The sequence below is a fragment of the Lissotriton helveticus genome (genome assembly GCF_964261635.1).
Source record: "Lissotriton helveticus chromosome 1_1 unlocalized genomic scaffold, aLisHel1.1 SUPER_1_unloc_4, whole genome shotgun sequence".
Classification (NCBI taxonomy): Eukaryota; Metazoa; Chordata; class Amphibia; order Caudata; family Salamandridae; genus Lissotriton; species Lissotriton helveticus.
The window spans coordinates 2781552-2798345 of record NW_027611681.1 but is presented as its reverse complement, the minus strand read 5'-3'; the positions used below and the strand labels follow the sequence as shown (position 1 = coordinate 2798345).

At 55.5% G+C, this 16794-nt stretch overlaps 1 protein-coding gene across 1 annotated transcript in view; it reads left to right on the top strand.

The window, feature by feature from the left end:
• The first annotated feature begins 432 nt into the window (after positions 1-432).
• LOC144806030 (uncharacterized) overlaps positions 433-16794 on the top strand; it is a 109612-nt gene continuing 93250 nt past the window's right edge. The window contains exon 1 of the mRNA XM_078672481.1: positions 433-747. The gene's annotated coding sequence lies outside the window, so the exon portion shown is untranslated. The remainder of the gene's footprint in view (positions 748-16794) is intronic.

The following is a 16794-nucleotide window of genomic DNA, read 5'->3' as shown; positions in this document are numbered from 1 at the left end:
TAATCATCGATCGATGCAACAACAACAACAACAAGATGAATCCCGGAGAGCAGGCTCGAGACCCTCCAGCACCAGGCAGTATTTGTATCTCTTGACCTCACCTGGTCCTGTGCTCCCTGCTGGGGTCGGGCCTCCTCCTGCTGAGCCTGAGGCCAGGACTGAACCATGAGCGCGGGGTAACTCCACCAGGGAGCCCCTCGGTTCGGCTCCTCTGTGGGGAAAGTGTCTCTCCTCTGCGCAGGCGCTGTGAGCGGGGAGTGTCTCTCCTCTGCGCAGGCGCAGTGAGGCTGCGCGGCCTCTGTCCAGGGCAGTTCACAGGCTGCACTCCTAGCAAGGCCCTAACTCAGCGATAGAAAGTAGTATCTTCGCTCCGCACATGCGTAGCAGTGACGCGCGGTGCTGCGCGCGCGCAGCCGTGAGACGCCATGTTTTGTTCGCGCGCCTGTGGCTGGGCGTGAGCGCGCGCGTCACTCCGGGGCAATAACACACCGGAACACACTCCTCACAGGCAGCCGGGCCCCCCGTGCCGGACTCGGTGGTGCTGCCCCCACCTCTCCCCCATGCCCTGCAGCCTCCACTGAGCGGTGCACAAGGAGAGGTGAGGCACTCTAATCCCAGTTTCCAAGCTCCATTGGGACTGTCATCTTTGCGCGTGCTGGAGACAGTGTCTGTTCTCCGCGCGTGCGCAGTTGCACGGCGCGTGAGACTGACCATGCTAAGCCTGGCTGCAGCATCCCCGTTTCTAAGGTGCGTTGGTCGCTTTGTATCTGGGACATTTAAACAGCCACTGGGGCTGGGAGGAGGTTGGAGCTGCTGCTGCAGCGCCCCCAGTGTGGTCATGCGACGGGCGGGGGGAAGCCGAGTCAGTCACCAGTCACTCCTTGTACAGACCCTCTGAGGGATCATAAGAGGGTCAGTCACCGGTCACTCCTTGCACAGACCCTCCGAGGGATCATAAGAGGGTCAGTCACCGGTCACTGCTTGTAAAGACCCTCCGAGGGATCATAAGAGGGTCAGTCACCGGTCACTCCTTGTACACACCCTCCCAGGGATCATAAGAGGGTCAGTCACCGGTCACTCCTTGTACAGACCCTCCCAGGGATCATAAGAGGGTCAGTCACCGGTCACTCCTTGTAAAGACCCTCCGAGGGATCATAAGAGGGTCAGTCACCGGTCACTCCTTGTACAGACCCTCCGAGGGATCATAAGAGGGTCAGTCACCGGTCACTACTTGCACAGACCCTCCGAGGGATCATAAGAGGGTCAGTCACCGGTCACTCCTTGTACAGACCCTCCGAGGGATCATAAGAGGGTCAGTCACCGGTCACTCCTTGTACACACCCTCCGAGGGATCATAAGAGGGTCAGTCACCGGTCACTCCTTGTAAAGACCCTCCGAGGGATCATAAGAGGGTCAGTCACCGGTCACTCCTTGTACAGACCCTCCGAGGGATCATAAGAGGGTCAGTCACCGGTCACTCCTTGTACACACCCTCCGAGGGATCATAAGAGGGTCAGTCACCGGTCACTCCTTGTAAAGACCCTCCGAGGGATCATAAGAGGGTCAGTCACCGGTCACTCCTTGTAAAGACCCTCCGAGGGATCATAAGAGCGTCAGTCACCGGTCACTCCTTGTAAAGACCCTCCGAGGGATCATAAGAGGGTCAGTCACCGGTCACTCCTTGTACACACCCTCCGAGGGATCATAAGAGGGTCAGTCACCGGTCACTCCTTGTACACACCCTCCGAGGGATCATAAGAGGGTCAGTCACCGGTCACTCCTTGTACACACCCTCCGAGGGATCATAAGAGGGTCAGTCACCGGTCACTACTTGCACAGACCCTCCGAGGGATCATAAGAGGGTCAGTCACCGGTCACTACTTGTACAGACCCTCCGAGGGATCATAAGAGGGTCAGTCACCGGTCACTACTTGCACAGACCCTCCGAGGGATCATAAGAGGGTCAGTCACCAGTCACTACTTGCATAGACCCTCCGAGGGATCATAAGAGGGTCAGTCACCGGTCACTACTTGTACAGACCCTCCGAGGGATCATAAGAGGGTCAGTCACCGGTCACTACTTGCACAGACCCTCCGAGGGATCATAAGAGGGTCAGTCACCGGTCACTACTTGTACAGACCCTCCGAGGGATCATAAGAGGGTCAGTCACCAGTCACTACTTGCACAGACCCTCCGAGGGAGCATAAGAGGGTCAGTCACCGGTCACTCCTTGTACACACCCTCCGAGGGATCATAAGAGGGTCAGTCACCGGTCACTCCTTGTACAGACCCTCAGAGGGATCATAAGAGGGTCAGTCACCGGTCACTCCTTGTACACACCCTCCGAGGGATCATAAGAGGGTCAGTCACCGGTCACTCCTTGTAAAGACCCTCCGAGGGATCATAAGAGGGTCAGTCACCGGTCACTCCTTGTAAAGACCCTCCGAGGGATCATAAGAGCGTCAGTCACCGGTCACTCCTTGTAAAGACCCTCCGAGGGATCATAAGAGGGTCAGTCACCGGTCACTCCTTGTACACACCCTCCGAGGGATCATAAGAGGGTCAGTCACCGGTCACTCCTTGTACACACCCTCCGAGGGATCATAAGAGGGTCAGTCACCGGTCACTCCTTGTACACACCCTCCGAGGGATCATAAGAGGGTCAGTCACCGGTCACTACTTGCACAGACCCTCCGAGGGATCATAAGAGGGTCAGTCACCGGTCACTACTTGTACAGACCCTCCGAGGGATCATAAGAGGGTCAGTCACCGGTCACTACTTGCACAGACCCTCCGAGGGATCATAAGAGGGTCAGTCACCAGTCACTACTTGCACAGACCCTCCGAGGGATCATAAGAGGGTCAGTCACCGGTCACTACTTGTACAGACCCTCCGAGGGATCATAAGAGGGTCAGTCACCGGTCACTACTTGCACAGACCCTCCGAGGGATCATAAGAGGGTCAGTCACCGGTCACTACTTGTACAGACCCTCCGAGGGATCATAAGAGGGTCAGTCACCAGTCACTACTTGCACAGACCCTCCGAGGGAGCATAAGAGGGTCAGTCACCGGTCACTCCTTGTACACACCCTCCGAGGGATCATAAGAGGGTCAGTCATCGGTCACTCCTTGTACACACCCTCCGAGGGATCATAAGAGTGTCAGTCACCGGTCACCCCTTGTACAGACCCTCCGAGGGATCATAAGAGGGTCAGTCACCGGTCACTGCTTGCACAGACCCTCCGAGGGATCATAAGAGGGTCAGTCACCGGTCACTCCTTGTACACACCCTCCGAGGGATCATAAGAGGGTCAGTCATCGGTCACTCCTTGTACACACCCTCCGAGGGATCATAAGAGGGTCAGTCATCGGTCACTCCTTGTACACACCCTCCGAGGGATCATAAGAGTGTCAGTCACCGGTCACTCCTTGTACAGACCCTCCGAGGGATCATAAGAGGGTCAGTCACCGGTCACTCCTTGTACAGACCCTCCGAGGGATCATAAGAGGGTCAGTCACCGGTCACTCCTTGTACACACCCTCCGAGGGATCATAAGAGGGTCAGTCATCGGTCACTCCTTGTACACACCCTCCGAGGGATCATAAGAGTGTCAGTCACCGGTCACTCCTTGTACAGACCCTCCGAGGGATCATAAGAGGGTCAGTCACCGGTCACTACTTGCACAGACCCTCCGAGGGATCATAAGAGGGTCAGTCACCGGTCACTCCTTGTACAGACCCTCCGAGGGATCATAAGAGGGTCAGTCACCGGTCACTCCTTGTACACACCCTCCGAGGGATCATAAGAGGGTCAGTCACCGGTCACTACTTGTACAGACCCTCCGAGGGATCATAAGAGGGTCAGTCACCGGTCACTACTTGCACAGACCCTCCGAGGGATCATAAGAGTGTCAGTCACCGGTCACTCCTTGTACAGACCCTCTGAGGGATCATAAGAGGGTCAGTCACCGGTCACTCCTTGTACAGACCCTCTGAGGGATCATAAGAGGGTCAGTCACCGGTCACTCCTTGTAAAGACCCTCCGAGGGATCATAAGAGGGTCAGTCACCGGTCACTCCTTGTATAGACCCTCCCAGGGATCATAAGAGGGTCAGTCACCGGTCACTCCTTGTACAGACCCTCCCAGGGATCATAAGAGGGTCAGTCACCGGTCACTCCTTGTAAAGACCCTCCGAGGGATCATAAGAGGGTCAGTCACCGGTCACTCCTTGTACAGACCCTCCGAGGGATCATAAGAGGGTCAGTCACCGGTCACTACTTGCACAGACCCTCCGAGGGATCATAAGAGGGTCAGTCACCGGTCACTCCTTGTACAGACCCTCCGAGGGATCATAAGAGGGTCAGTCACCGGTCACTCCTTGTACACACCCTCCGAGGGATCATAAGAGGGTCAGTCACCGGTCACTCCTTGTAAAGACCCTCCGAGGGATCATAAGAGGGTCAGTCACCGGTCACTCCTTGTACAGACCCTCCGAGGGATCATAAGAGGGTCAGTCACCGGTCACTCCTTGTACACACCCTCCGAGGGATCATAAGAGGGTCAGTCACCGGTCACTCCTTGTAAAGACCCTCCGAGGGATCATAAGAGGGTCAGTCACCGGTCACTCCTTGTAAAGACCCTCCGAGGGATCATAAGAGCGTCAGTCACCGGTCACTCCTTGTACACACCCTCCGAGGGATCATAAGAGGGTCAGTCACCGGTCACTCCTTGTACACACCCTCCGAGGGATCATAAGAGGGTCAGTCACCGGTCACTCCTTGTACACACCCTCCGAGGGATCATAAGAGGGTCAGTCACCGGTCACTACTTGCACAGACCCTCCGAGGGATCATAAGAGGGTCAGTCACCGGTCACTACTTGTACAGACCCTCCGAGGGATCATAAGAGGGTCAGTCACCGGTCACTACTTGCACAGACCCTCCGAGGGATCATAAGAGGGTCAGTCACCGGTCACTACTTGCACAGACCCTCCGAGGGATCATAAGAGGGTCAGTCACCGGTCACTACTTGTACAGACCCTCCGAGGGATCATAAGAGGGTCAGTCACCGGTCACTACTTGCACAGACCCTCCGAGGGATCATAAGAGGGTCAGTCACCGGTCACTACTTGTACAGACCCTCCGAGGGATCATAAGAGGGTCAGTCACCGGTCACTACTTGCACAGACCCTCCGAGGGAGCATAAGAGGGTCAGTCACCGGTCACTCCTTGTACACACCCTCCGAGGGATCATAAGAGGGTCAGTCACCGGTCACTCCTTGTACAGACCCTCAGAGGGATCATAAGAGGGTCAGTCACCGGTCACTCCTTGTACACACCCTCCGAGGGATCATAAGAGGGTCAGTCACCGGTCACTCCTTGTAAAGACCCTCCGAGGGATCATAAGAGGGTCAGTCACCGGTCACTCCTTGTAAAGACCCTCCGAGGGATCATAAGAGCGTCAGTCACCGGTCACTCCTTGTAAAGACCCTCCGAGGGATCATAAGAGGGTCAGTCACCGGTCACTCCTTGTACACACCCTCCGAGGGATCATAAGAGGGTCAGTCACCGGTCACTCCTTGTACACACCCTCCGAGGGATCATAAGAGGGTCAGTCACCGGTCACTACTTGCACAGACCCTCCGAGGGATCATAAGAGGGTCAGTCACCGGTCACTACTTGTACAGACCCTCCGAGGGATCATAAGAGGGTCAGTCACCGGTCACTACTTGCACAGACCCTCCGAGGGATCATAAGAGGGTCAGTCACCGGTCACTACTTGCACAGACCCTCCGAGGGATCATAAGAGGGTCAGTCACCGGTCACTACTTGTACAGACCCTCCGAGGGATCATAAGAGGGTCAGTCACCGGTCACTACTTGCACAGACCCTCCGAGGGATCATAAGAGGGTCAGTCACCGGTCACTACTTGTACAGACCCTCCGAGGGATCATAAGAGGGTCAGTCACCAGTCACTACTTGCACAGACCCTCCGAGGGAGCATAAGAGGGTCAGTCACCGGTCACTCCTTGTACACACCCTCCGAGGGATCATAAGAGGGTCAGTCATCGGTCACTCCTTGTACACACCCTCCGAGGGATCATAAGAGTGTCAGTCACCGGTCACCCCTTGTACAGACCCTCCGAGGGATCATAAGAGGGTCAGTCACCGGTCACTGCTTGCACAGACCCTCCGAGGGATCATAAGAGGGTCAGTCACCGGTCACTCCTTGTACACACCCTCCGAGGGATCATAAGAGGGTCAGTCATCGGTCACTCCTTGTACACACCCTCCGAGGGATCATAAGAGGGTCAGTCATCGGTCACTCCTTGTACACACCCTCCGAGGGATCATAAGAGTGTCAGTCACCGGTCACTCCTTGTACAGACCCTCCGAGGGATCATAAGAGGGTCAGTCACCGGTCACTCCTTGTACAGACCCTCCGAGGGATCATAAGAGGGTCAGTCACCGGTCACTCCTTGTACACACCCTCCGAGGGATCATAAGAGGGTCAGTCATCGGTCACTCCTTGTACACACCCTCCGAGGGATCATAAGAGTGTCAGTCACCGGTCACTCCTTGTACAGACCCTCCGAGGGATCATAAGAGGGTCAGTCACCGGTCACTACTTGCACAGACCCTCCGAGGGATCATAAGAGGGTCAGTCACCGGTCACTCCTTGTACAGACCCTCCGAGGGATCATAAGAGGGTCAGTCACCGGTCACTCCTTGTACACACCCTCCGAGGGATCATAAGAGGGTCAGTCACCGGTCACTACTTGTACAGACCCTCCGAGGGATCATAAGAGGGTCAGTCACCGGTCACTACTTGCACAGACCCTCCGAGGGATCATAAGAGTGTCAGTCACCGGTCACTCCTTGTACAGACCCTCCGAGGGATCATAAGAGGGTCAGTCACCGGTCACTCCTTGTACACACCCTCCGAGGGATCATAAGAGGGTCAGTCACCGGTCACTCCTTGTAAAGACCCTCCGAGGGATCATAAGAGGGTCAGTCATCGGTCACTCCTTGTACACACCCTCCGAGGGATCATAAGAGGGTCAGTCACCGGTCACTCCTTGTACAGACCCTCCGAGGGATCATAAGAGGGTCAGTCACCGGTCACTCCTTGTACACACCCTCCGAGGGATCATAAGAGGGTCAGTCACCGGTCACTCCTTGTACACACCCTCCGAGGGATCATAAGAGGGTCAGTCACCGGTCACTACTTGCACAGACCCTCCGAGGGATCATAAGAGGGTCAGTCACCGGTCACTCCTTGTACAGACCCTCCGAGGGATCATAAGAGGGTCAGTCACCGGTCACTCCTTGTACACACCCTCCGAGGGATCATAAGAGGGTCAGTCACCGGTCACTCCTTGTAAAGACCCTCCGAGGGATCATAAGAGGGTCAGTCACCGGTCACTCCTTGTACAGACCCTCCGAGGGATCATAAGAGGGTCAGTCACCGGTCACTCCTTGTACACACCCTCCGAGGGATCATAAGAGGGTCAGTCACCGGTCACTCCTTGTAAAGACCCTCCGAGGGATCATAAGAGGGTCAGTCACCGGTCACTCCTTGTAAAGACCCTCCGAGGGATCATAAGAGCGTCAGTCACCGGTCACTCCTTGTAAAGACCCTCCGAGGGATCATAAGAGGGTCAGTCACCGGTCACTCCTTGTACACACCCTCCGAGGGATCATAAGAGGGTCAGTCACCGGTCACTCCTTGTACACACCCTCCGAGGGATCATAAGAGGGTCAGTCACCGGTCACTCCTTGTACACACCCTCCGAGGGATCATAAGAGGGTCAGTCACCGGTCACTACTTGCACAGACCCTCCGAGGGATCATAAGAGGGTCAGTCACCGGTCACTACTTGTACAGACCCTCCGAGGGATCATAAGAGGGTCAGTCACCGGTCACTACTTGCACAGACCCTCCGAGGGATCATAAGAGGGTCAGTCACCAGTCACTACTTGCACAGACCCTCCGAGGGATCATAAGAGGGTCAGTCACCGGTCACTACTTGTACAGACCCTCCGAGGGATCATAAGAGGGTCAGTCACCGGTCACTACTTGCACAGACCCTCCGAGGGATCATAAGAGGGTCAGTCACCGGTCACTACTTGTACAGACCCTCCGAGGGATCATAAGAGGGTCAGTCACCAGTCACTACTTGCACAGACCCTCCGAGGGAGCATAAGAGGGTCAGTCACCGGTCACTCCTTGTACACACCCTCCGAGGGATCATAAGAGGGTCAGTCACCGGTCACTCCTTGTACAGACCCTCAGAGGGATCATAAGAGGGTCAGTCACCGGTCACTCCTTGTACACACCCTCCGAGGGATCATAAGAGGGTCAGTCACCGGTCACTCCTTGTAAAGACCCTCCGAGGGATCATAAGAGGGTCAGTCACCGGTCACTCCTTGTAAAGACCCTCCGAGGGATCATAAGAGCGTCAGTCACCGGTCACTCCTTGTAAAGACCCTCCGAGGGATCATAAGAGGGTCAGTCACCGGTCACTCCTTGTACACACCCTCCGAGGGATCATAAGAGGGTCAGTCACCGGTCACTCCTTGTACACACCCTCCGAGGGATCATAAGAGGGTCAGTCACCGGTCACTCCTTGTACACACCCTCCGAGGGATCATAAGAGGGTCAGTCACCGGTCACTACTTGCACAGACCCTCCGAGGGATCATAAGAGGGTCAGTCACCGGTCACTACTTGTACAGACCCTCCGAGGGATCATAAGAGGGTCAGTCACCGGTCACTACTTGCACAGACCCTCCGAGGGATCATAAGAGGGTCAGTCACCAGTCACTACTTGCACAGACCCTCCGAGGGATCATAAGAGGGTCAGTCACCGGTCACTACTTGTACAGACCCTCCGAGGGATCATAAGAGGGTCAGTCACCGGTCACTACTTGCACAGACCCTCCGAGGGATCATAAGAGGGTCAGTCACCGGTCACTACTTGTACAGACCCTCCGAGGGATCATAAGAGGGTCAGTCACCAGTCACTACTTGCACAGACCCTCCGAGGGAGCATAAGAGGGTCAGTCACCGGTCACTCCTTGTACACACCCTCCGAGGGATCATAAGAGGGTCAGTCATCGGTCACTCCTTGTACACACCCTCCGAGGGATCATAAGAGTGTCAGTCACCGGTCACCCCTTGTACAGACCCTCCGAGGGATCATAAGAGGGTCAGTCACCGGTCACTGCTTGCACAGACCCTCCGAGGGATCATAAGAGGGTCAGTCACCGGTCACTCCTTGTACACACCCTCCGAGGGATCATAAGAGGGTCAGTCATCGGTCACTCCTTGTACACACCCTCCGAGGGATCATAAGAGGGTCAGTCATCGGTCACTCCTTGTACACACCCTCCGAGGGATCATAAGAGTGTCAGTCACCGGTCACTCCTTGTACAGACCCTCCGAGGGATCATAAGAGGGTCAGTCACCGGTCACTCCTTGTACAGACCCTCCGAGGGATCATAAGAGGGTCAGTCACCGGTCACTCCTTGTACACACCCTCCGAGGGATCATAAGAGGGTCAGTCATCGGTCACTCCTTGTACACACCCTCCGAGGGATCATAAGAGTGTCAGTCACCGGTCACTCCTTGTACAGACCCTCCGAGGGATCATAAGAGGGTCAGTCACCGGTCACTACTTGCACAGACCCTCCGAGGGATCATAAGAGGGTCAGTCACCGGTCACTCCTTGTACAGACCCTCCGAGGGATCATAAGAGGGTCAGTCACCGGTCACTCCTTGTACACACCCTCCGAGGGATCATAAGAGGGTCAGTCACCGGTCACTACTTGTACAGACCCTCCGAGGGATCATAAGAGGGTCAGTCACCGGTCACTACTTGCACAGACCCTCCGAGGGATCATAAGAGTGTCAGTCACCGGTCACTCCTTGTACAGACCCTCTGAGGGATCATAAGAGGGTCAGTCACCGGTCACTCCTTGTACAGACCCTCTGAGGGATCATAAGAGGGTCAGTCACCGGTCACTCCTTGTAAAGACCCTCCGAGGGATCATAAGAGGGTCAGTCACCGGTCACTCCTTGTATAGACCCTCCCAGGGATCATAAGAGGGTCAGTCACCGGTCACTCCTTGTACAGACCCTCCCAGGGATCATAAGAGGGTCAGTCACCGGTCACTCCTTGTAAAGACCCTCCGAGGGATCATAAGAGGGTCAGTCACCGGTCACTCCTTGTACAGACCCTCCGAGGGATCATAAGAGGGTCAGTCACCGGTCACTACTTGCACAGACCCTCCGAGGGATCATAAGAGGGTCAGTCACCGGTCACTCCTTGTACAGACCCTCCGAGGGATCATAAGAGGGTCAGTCACCGGTCACTCCTTGTACACACCCTCCGAGGGATCATAAGAGGGTCAGTCACCGGTCACTCCTTGTAAAGACCCTCCGAGGGATCATAAGAGGGTCAGTCACCGGTCACTCCTTGTACAGACCCTCCGAGGGATCATAAGAGGGTCAGTCACCGGTCACTCCTTGTACACACCCTCCGAGGGATCATAAGAGGGTCAGTCACCGGTCACTCCTTGTAAAGACCCTCCGAGGGATCATAAGAGGGTCAGTCACCGGTCACTCCTTGTAAAGACCCTCCGAGGGATCATAAGAGCGTCAGTCACCGGTCACTCCTTGTACACACCCTCCGAGGGATCATAAGAGGGTCAGTCACCGGTCACTCCTTGTACACACCCTCCGAGGGATCATAAGAGGGTCAGTCACCGGTCACTCCTTGTACACACCCTCCGAGGGATCATAAGAGGGTCAGTCACCGGTCACTACTTGCACAGACCCTCCGAGGGATCATAAGAGGGTCAGTCACCGGTCACTACTTGTACAGACCCTCCGAGGGATCATAAGAGGGTCAGTCACCGGTCACTACTTGCACAGACCCTCCGAGGGATCATAAGAGGGTCAGTCACCGGTCACTACTTGCACAGACCCTCCGAGGGATCATAAGAGGGTCAGTCACCGGTCACTACTTGTACAGACCCTCCGAGGGATCATAAGAGGGTCAGTCACCGGTCACTACTTGCACAGACCCTCCGAGGGATCATAAGAGGGTCAGTCACCGGTCACTACTTGTACAGACCCTCCGAGGGATCATAAGAGGGTCAGTCACCGGTCACTACTTGCACAGACCCTCCGAGGGAGCATAAGAGGGTCAGTCACCGGTCACTCCTTGTACACACCCTCCGAGGGATCATAAGAGGGTCAGTCACCGGTCACTCCTTGTACAGACCCTCAGAGGGATCATAAGAGGGTCAGTCACCGGTCACTCCTTGTACACACCCTCCGAGGGATCATAAGAGGGTCAGTCACCGGTCACTCCTTGTAAAGACCCTCCGAGGGATCATAAGAGGGTCAGTCACCGGTCACTCCTTGTAAAGACCCTCCGAGGGATCATAAGAGCGTCAGTCACCGGTCACTCCTTGTAAAGACCCTCCGAGGGATCATAAGAGGGTCAGTCACCGGTCACTCCTTGTACACACCCTCCGAGGGATCATAAGAGGGTCAGTCACCGGTCACTCCTTGTACACACCCTCCGAGGGATCATAAGAGGGTCAGTCACCGGTCACTACTTGCACAGACCCTCCGAGGGATCATAAGAGGGTCAGTCACCGGTCACTACTTGTACAGACCCTCCGAGGGATCATAAGAGGGTCAGTCACCGGTCACTACTTGCACAGACCCTCCGAGGGATCATAAGAGGGTCAGTCACCGGTCACTACTTGCACAGACCCTCCGAGGGATCATAAGAGGGTCAGTCACCGGTCACTACTTGTACAGACCCTCCGAGGGATCATAAGAGGGTCAGTCACCGGTCACTACTTGCACAGACCCTCCGAGGGATCATAAGAGGGTCAGTCACCGGTCACTACTTGTACAGACCCTCCGAGGGATCATAAGAGGGTCAGTCACCAGTCACTACTTGCACAGACCCTCCGAGGGAGCATAAGAGGGTCAGTCACCGGTCACTCCTTGTACACACCCTCCGAGGGATCATAAGAGGGTCAGTCATCGGTCACTCCTTGTACACACCCTCCGAGGGATCATAAGAGTGTCAGTCACCGGTCACCCCTTGTACAGACCCTCCGAGGGATCATAAGAGGGTCAGTCACCGGTCACTGCTTGCACAGACCCTCCGAGGGATCATAAGAGGGTCAGTCACCGGTCACTCCTTGTACACACCCTCCGAGGGATCATAAGAGGGTCAGTCATCGGTCACTCCTTGTACACACCCTCCGAGGGATCATAAGAGGGTCAGTCATCGGTCACTCCTTGTACACACCCTCCGAGGGATCATAAGAGTGTCAGTCACCGGTCACTCCTTGTACAGACCCTCCGAGGGATCATAAGAGGGTCAGTCACCGGTCACTCCTTGTACAGACCCTCCGAGGGATCATAAGAGGGTCAGTCACCGGTCACTCCTTGTACACACCCTCCGAGGGATCATAAGAGGGTCAGTCATCGGTCACTCCTTGTACACACCCTCCGAGGGATCATAAGAGTGTCAGTCACCGGTCACTCCTTGTACAGACCCTCCGAGGGATCATAAGAGGGTCAGTCACCGGTCACTACTTGCACAGACCCTCCGAGGGATCATAAGAGGGTCAGTCACCGGTCACTCCTTGTACAGACCCTCCGAGGGATCATAAGAGGGTCAGTCACCGGTCACTCCTTGTACACACCCTCCGAGGGATCATAAGAGGGTCAGTCACCGGTCACTACTTGTACAGACCCTCCGAGGGATCATAAGAGGGTCAGTCACCGGTCACTACTTGCACAGACCCTCCGAGGGATCATAAGAGTGTCAGTCACCGGTCACTCCTTGTACAGACCCTCCGAGGGATCATAAGAGGGTCAGTCACCGGTCACTCCTTGTACACACCCTCCGAGGGATCATAAGAGGGTCAGTCACCGGTCACTCCTTGTAAAGACCCTCCGAGGGATCATAAGAGGGTCAGTCATCGGTCACTCCTTGTACACACCCTCCGAGGGATCATAAGAGGGTCAGTCACCGGTCACTCCTTGTACAGACCCTCCGAGGGATCATAAGAGGGTCAGTCACCGGTCACTCCTTGTACACACCCTCCGAGGGATCATAAGAGGGTCAGTCACCGGTCACTCCTTGTACACACCCTCCGAGGGATCATAAGAGGGTCAGTCACCGGTCACTACTTGCACAGACCCTCCGAGGGATCATAAGAGGGTCAGTCACCGGTCACTCCTTGTACAGACCCTCCGAGGGATCATAAGAGGGTCAGTCACCGGTCACTCCTTGTACACACCCTCCGAGGGATCATAAGAGGGTCAGTCACCGGTCACTCCTTGTAAAGACCCTCCGAGGGATCATAAGAGGGTCAGTCACCGGTCACTCCTTGTACAGACCCTCCGAGGGATCATAAGAGGGTCAGTCACCGGTCACTCCTTGTACACACCCTCCGAGGGATCATAAGAGGGTCAGTCACCGGTCACTCCTTGTAAAGACCCTCCGAGGGATCATAAGAGGGTCAGTCACCGGTCACTCCTTGTAAAGACCCTCCGAGGGATCATAAGAGCGTCAGTCACCGGTCACTCCTTGTAAAGACCCTCCGAGGGATCATAAGAGGGTCAGTCACCGGTCACTCCTTGTACACACCCTCCGAGGGATCATAAGAGGGTCAGTCACCGGTCACTCCTTGTACACACCCTCCGAGGGATCATAAGAGGGTCAGTCACCGGTCACTCCTTGTACACACCCTCCGAGGGATCATAAGAGGGTCAGTCACCGGTCACTACTTGCACAGACCCTCCGAGGGATCATAAGAGGGTCAGTCACCGGTCACTACTTGTACAGACCCTCCGAGGGATCATAAGAGGGTCAGTCACCGGTCACTACTTGCACAGACCCTCCGAGGGATCATAAGAGGGTCAGTCACCAGTCACTACTTGCACAGACCCTCCGAGGGATCATAAGAGGGTCAGTCACCGGTCACTACTTGTACAGACCCTCCGAGGGATCATAAGAGGGTCAGTCACCGGTCACTACTTGCACAGACCCTCCGAGGGATCATAAGAGGGTCAGTCACCGGTCACTACTTGTACAGACCCTCCGAGGGATCATAAGAGGGTCAGTCACCAGTCACTACTTGCACAGACCCTCCGAGGGAGCATAAGAGGGTCAGTCACCGGTCACTCCTTGTACACACCCTCCGAGGGATCATAAGAGGGTCAGTCACCGGTCACTCCTTGTACAGACCCTCAGAGGGATCATAAGAGGGTCAGTCACCGGTCACTCCTTGTACACACCCTCCGAGGGATCATAAGAGGGTCAGTCACCGGTCACTCCTTGTAAAGACCCTCCGAGGGATCATAAGAGGGTCAGTCACCGGTCACTCCTTGTAAAGACCCTCCGAGGGATCATAAGAGCGTCAGTCACCGGTCACTCCTTGTAAAGACCCTCCGAGGGATCATAAGAGGGTCAGTCACCGGTCACTCCTTGTACACACCCTCCGAGGGATCATAAGAGGGTCAGTCACCGGTCACTCCTTGTACACACCCTCCGAGGGATCATAAGAGGGTCAGTCACCGGTCACTCCTTGTACACACCCTCCGAGGGATCATAAGAGGGTCAGTCACCGGTCACTACTTGCACAGACCCTCCGAGGGATCATAAGAGGGTCAGTCACCGGTCACTACTTGTACAGACCCTCCGAGGGATCATAAGAGGGTCAGTCACCGGTCACTACTTGCACAGACCCTCCGAGGGATCATAAGAGGGTCAGTCACCAGTCACTACTTGCACAGACCCTCCGAGGGATCATAAGAGGGTCAGTCACCGGTCACTACTTGTACAGACCCTCCGAGGGATCATAAGAGGGTCAGTCACCGGTCACTACTTGCACAGACCCTCCGAGGGATCATAAGAGGGTCAGTCACCGGTCACTACTTGTACAGACCCTCCGAGGGATCATAAGAGGGTCAGTCACCAGTCACTACTTGCACAGACCCTCCGAGGGAGCATAAGAGGGTCAGTCACCGGTCACTCCTTGTACACACCCTCCGAGGGATCATAAGAGGGTCAGTCATCGGTCACTCCTTGTACACACCCTCCGAGGGATCATAAGAGTGTCAGTCACCGGTCACCCCTTGTACAGACCCTCCGAGGGATCATAAGAGGGTCAGTCACCGGTCACTGCTTGCACAGACCCTCCGAGGGATCATAAGAGGGTCAGTCACCGGTCACTCCTTGTACACACCCTCCGAGGGATCATAAGAGGGTCAGTCATCGGTCACTCCTTGTACACACCCTCCGAGGGATCATAAGAGGGTCAGTCATCGGTCACTCCTTGTACACACCCTCCGAGGGATCATAAGAGTGTCAGTCACCGGTCACTCCTTGTACAGACCCTCCGAGGGATCATAAGAGGGTCAGTCACCGGTCACTCCTTGTACAGACCCTCCGAGGGATCATAAGAGGGTCAGTCACCGGTCACTCCTTGTACACACCCTCCGAGGGATCATAAGAGGGTCAGTCATCGGTCACTCCTTGTACACACCCTCCGAGGGATCATAAGAGTGTCAGTCACCGGTCACTCCTTGTACAGACCCTCCGAGGGATCATAAGAGGGTCAGTCACCGGTCACTACTTGCACAGACCCTCCGAGGGATCATAAGAGGGTCAGTCACCGGTCACTCCTTGTACAGACCCTCCGAGGGATCATAAGAGGGTCAGTCACCGGTCACTCCTTGTACACACCCTCCGAGGGATCATAAGAGGGTCAGTCACCGGTCACTACTTGTACAGACCCTCCGAGGGATCATAAGAGGGTCAGTCACCGGTCACTACTTGCACAGACCCTCCGAGGGATCATAAGAGTGTCAGTCACCGGTCACTCCTTGTACAGACCCTCTGAGGGATCATAAGAGGGTCAGTCACCGGTCACTCCTTGTACAGACCCTCTGAGGGATCATAAGAGGGTCAGTCACCGGTCACTCCTTGTAAAGACCCTCCGAGGGATCATAAGAGGGTCAGTCACCGGTCACTCCTTGTATAGACCCTCCCAGGGATCATAAGAGGGTCAGTCACCGGTCACTCCTTGTACACACCCTCCGAGGGATCATAAGAGGGTCAGTCATCGGTCACTCCTTGTACACACCCTCCGAGGGATCATAAGAGTGTCAGTCACCGGTCACTCCTTGTACAGACCCTCCGAGGGATCATAAGAGGGTCAGTCACCGGTCACTCCTTGTACAGACCCTCCGAGGGATCATAAGAGGGTCAGTCACCGGTCACTCCTTGTACACACCCTCCGAGGGATCATAAGAGGGTCAGTCATCGGTCACTCCTTGTACACACCCTCCGAGGGATCATAAGAGTGTCAGTCACCGGTCACTCCTTGTACAGACCCTCCGAGGGATCATAAGAGGGTCAGTCACCGGTCACTACTTGCACAGACCCTCCGAGGGATCATAAGAGGGTCAGTCACCGGTCACTCCTTGTACAGACCCTCCGAGGGATCATAAGAGGGTCAGTCACCGGTCACTCCTTGTACACACCCTCCGAGGGATCATAAGAGGGTCAGTCACCGGTCACTACTTGTACAGACCCTCCGAGGGATCATAAGAGGGTCAGTCACCGGTCACTACTTGCACAGACCCTCCGAGGGATCATAAGAGTGTCAGTCACCGGTCACTCCTTGTACAGACCCTCCGAGGGATCATAAGAGGGTCAGTCACCGGTCACTCCTTGTACACACCCT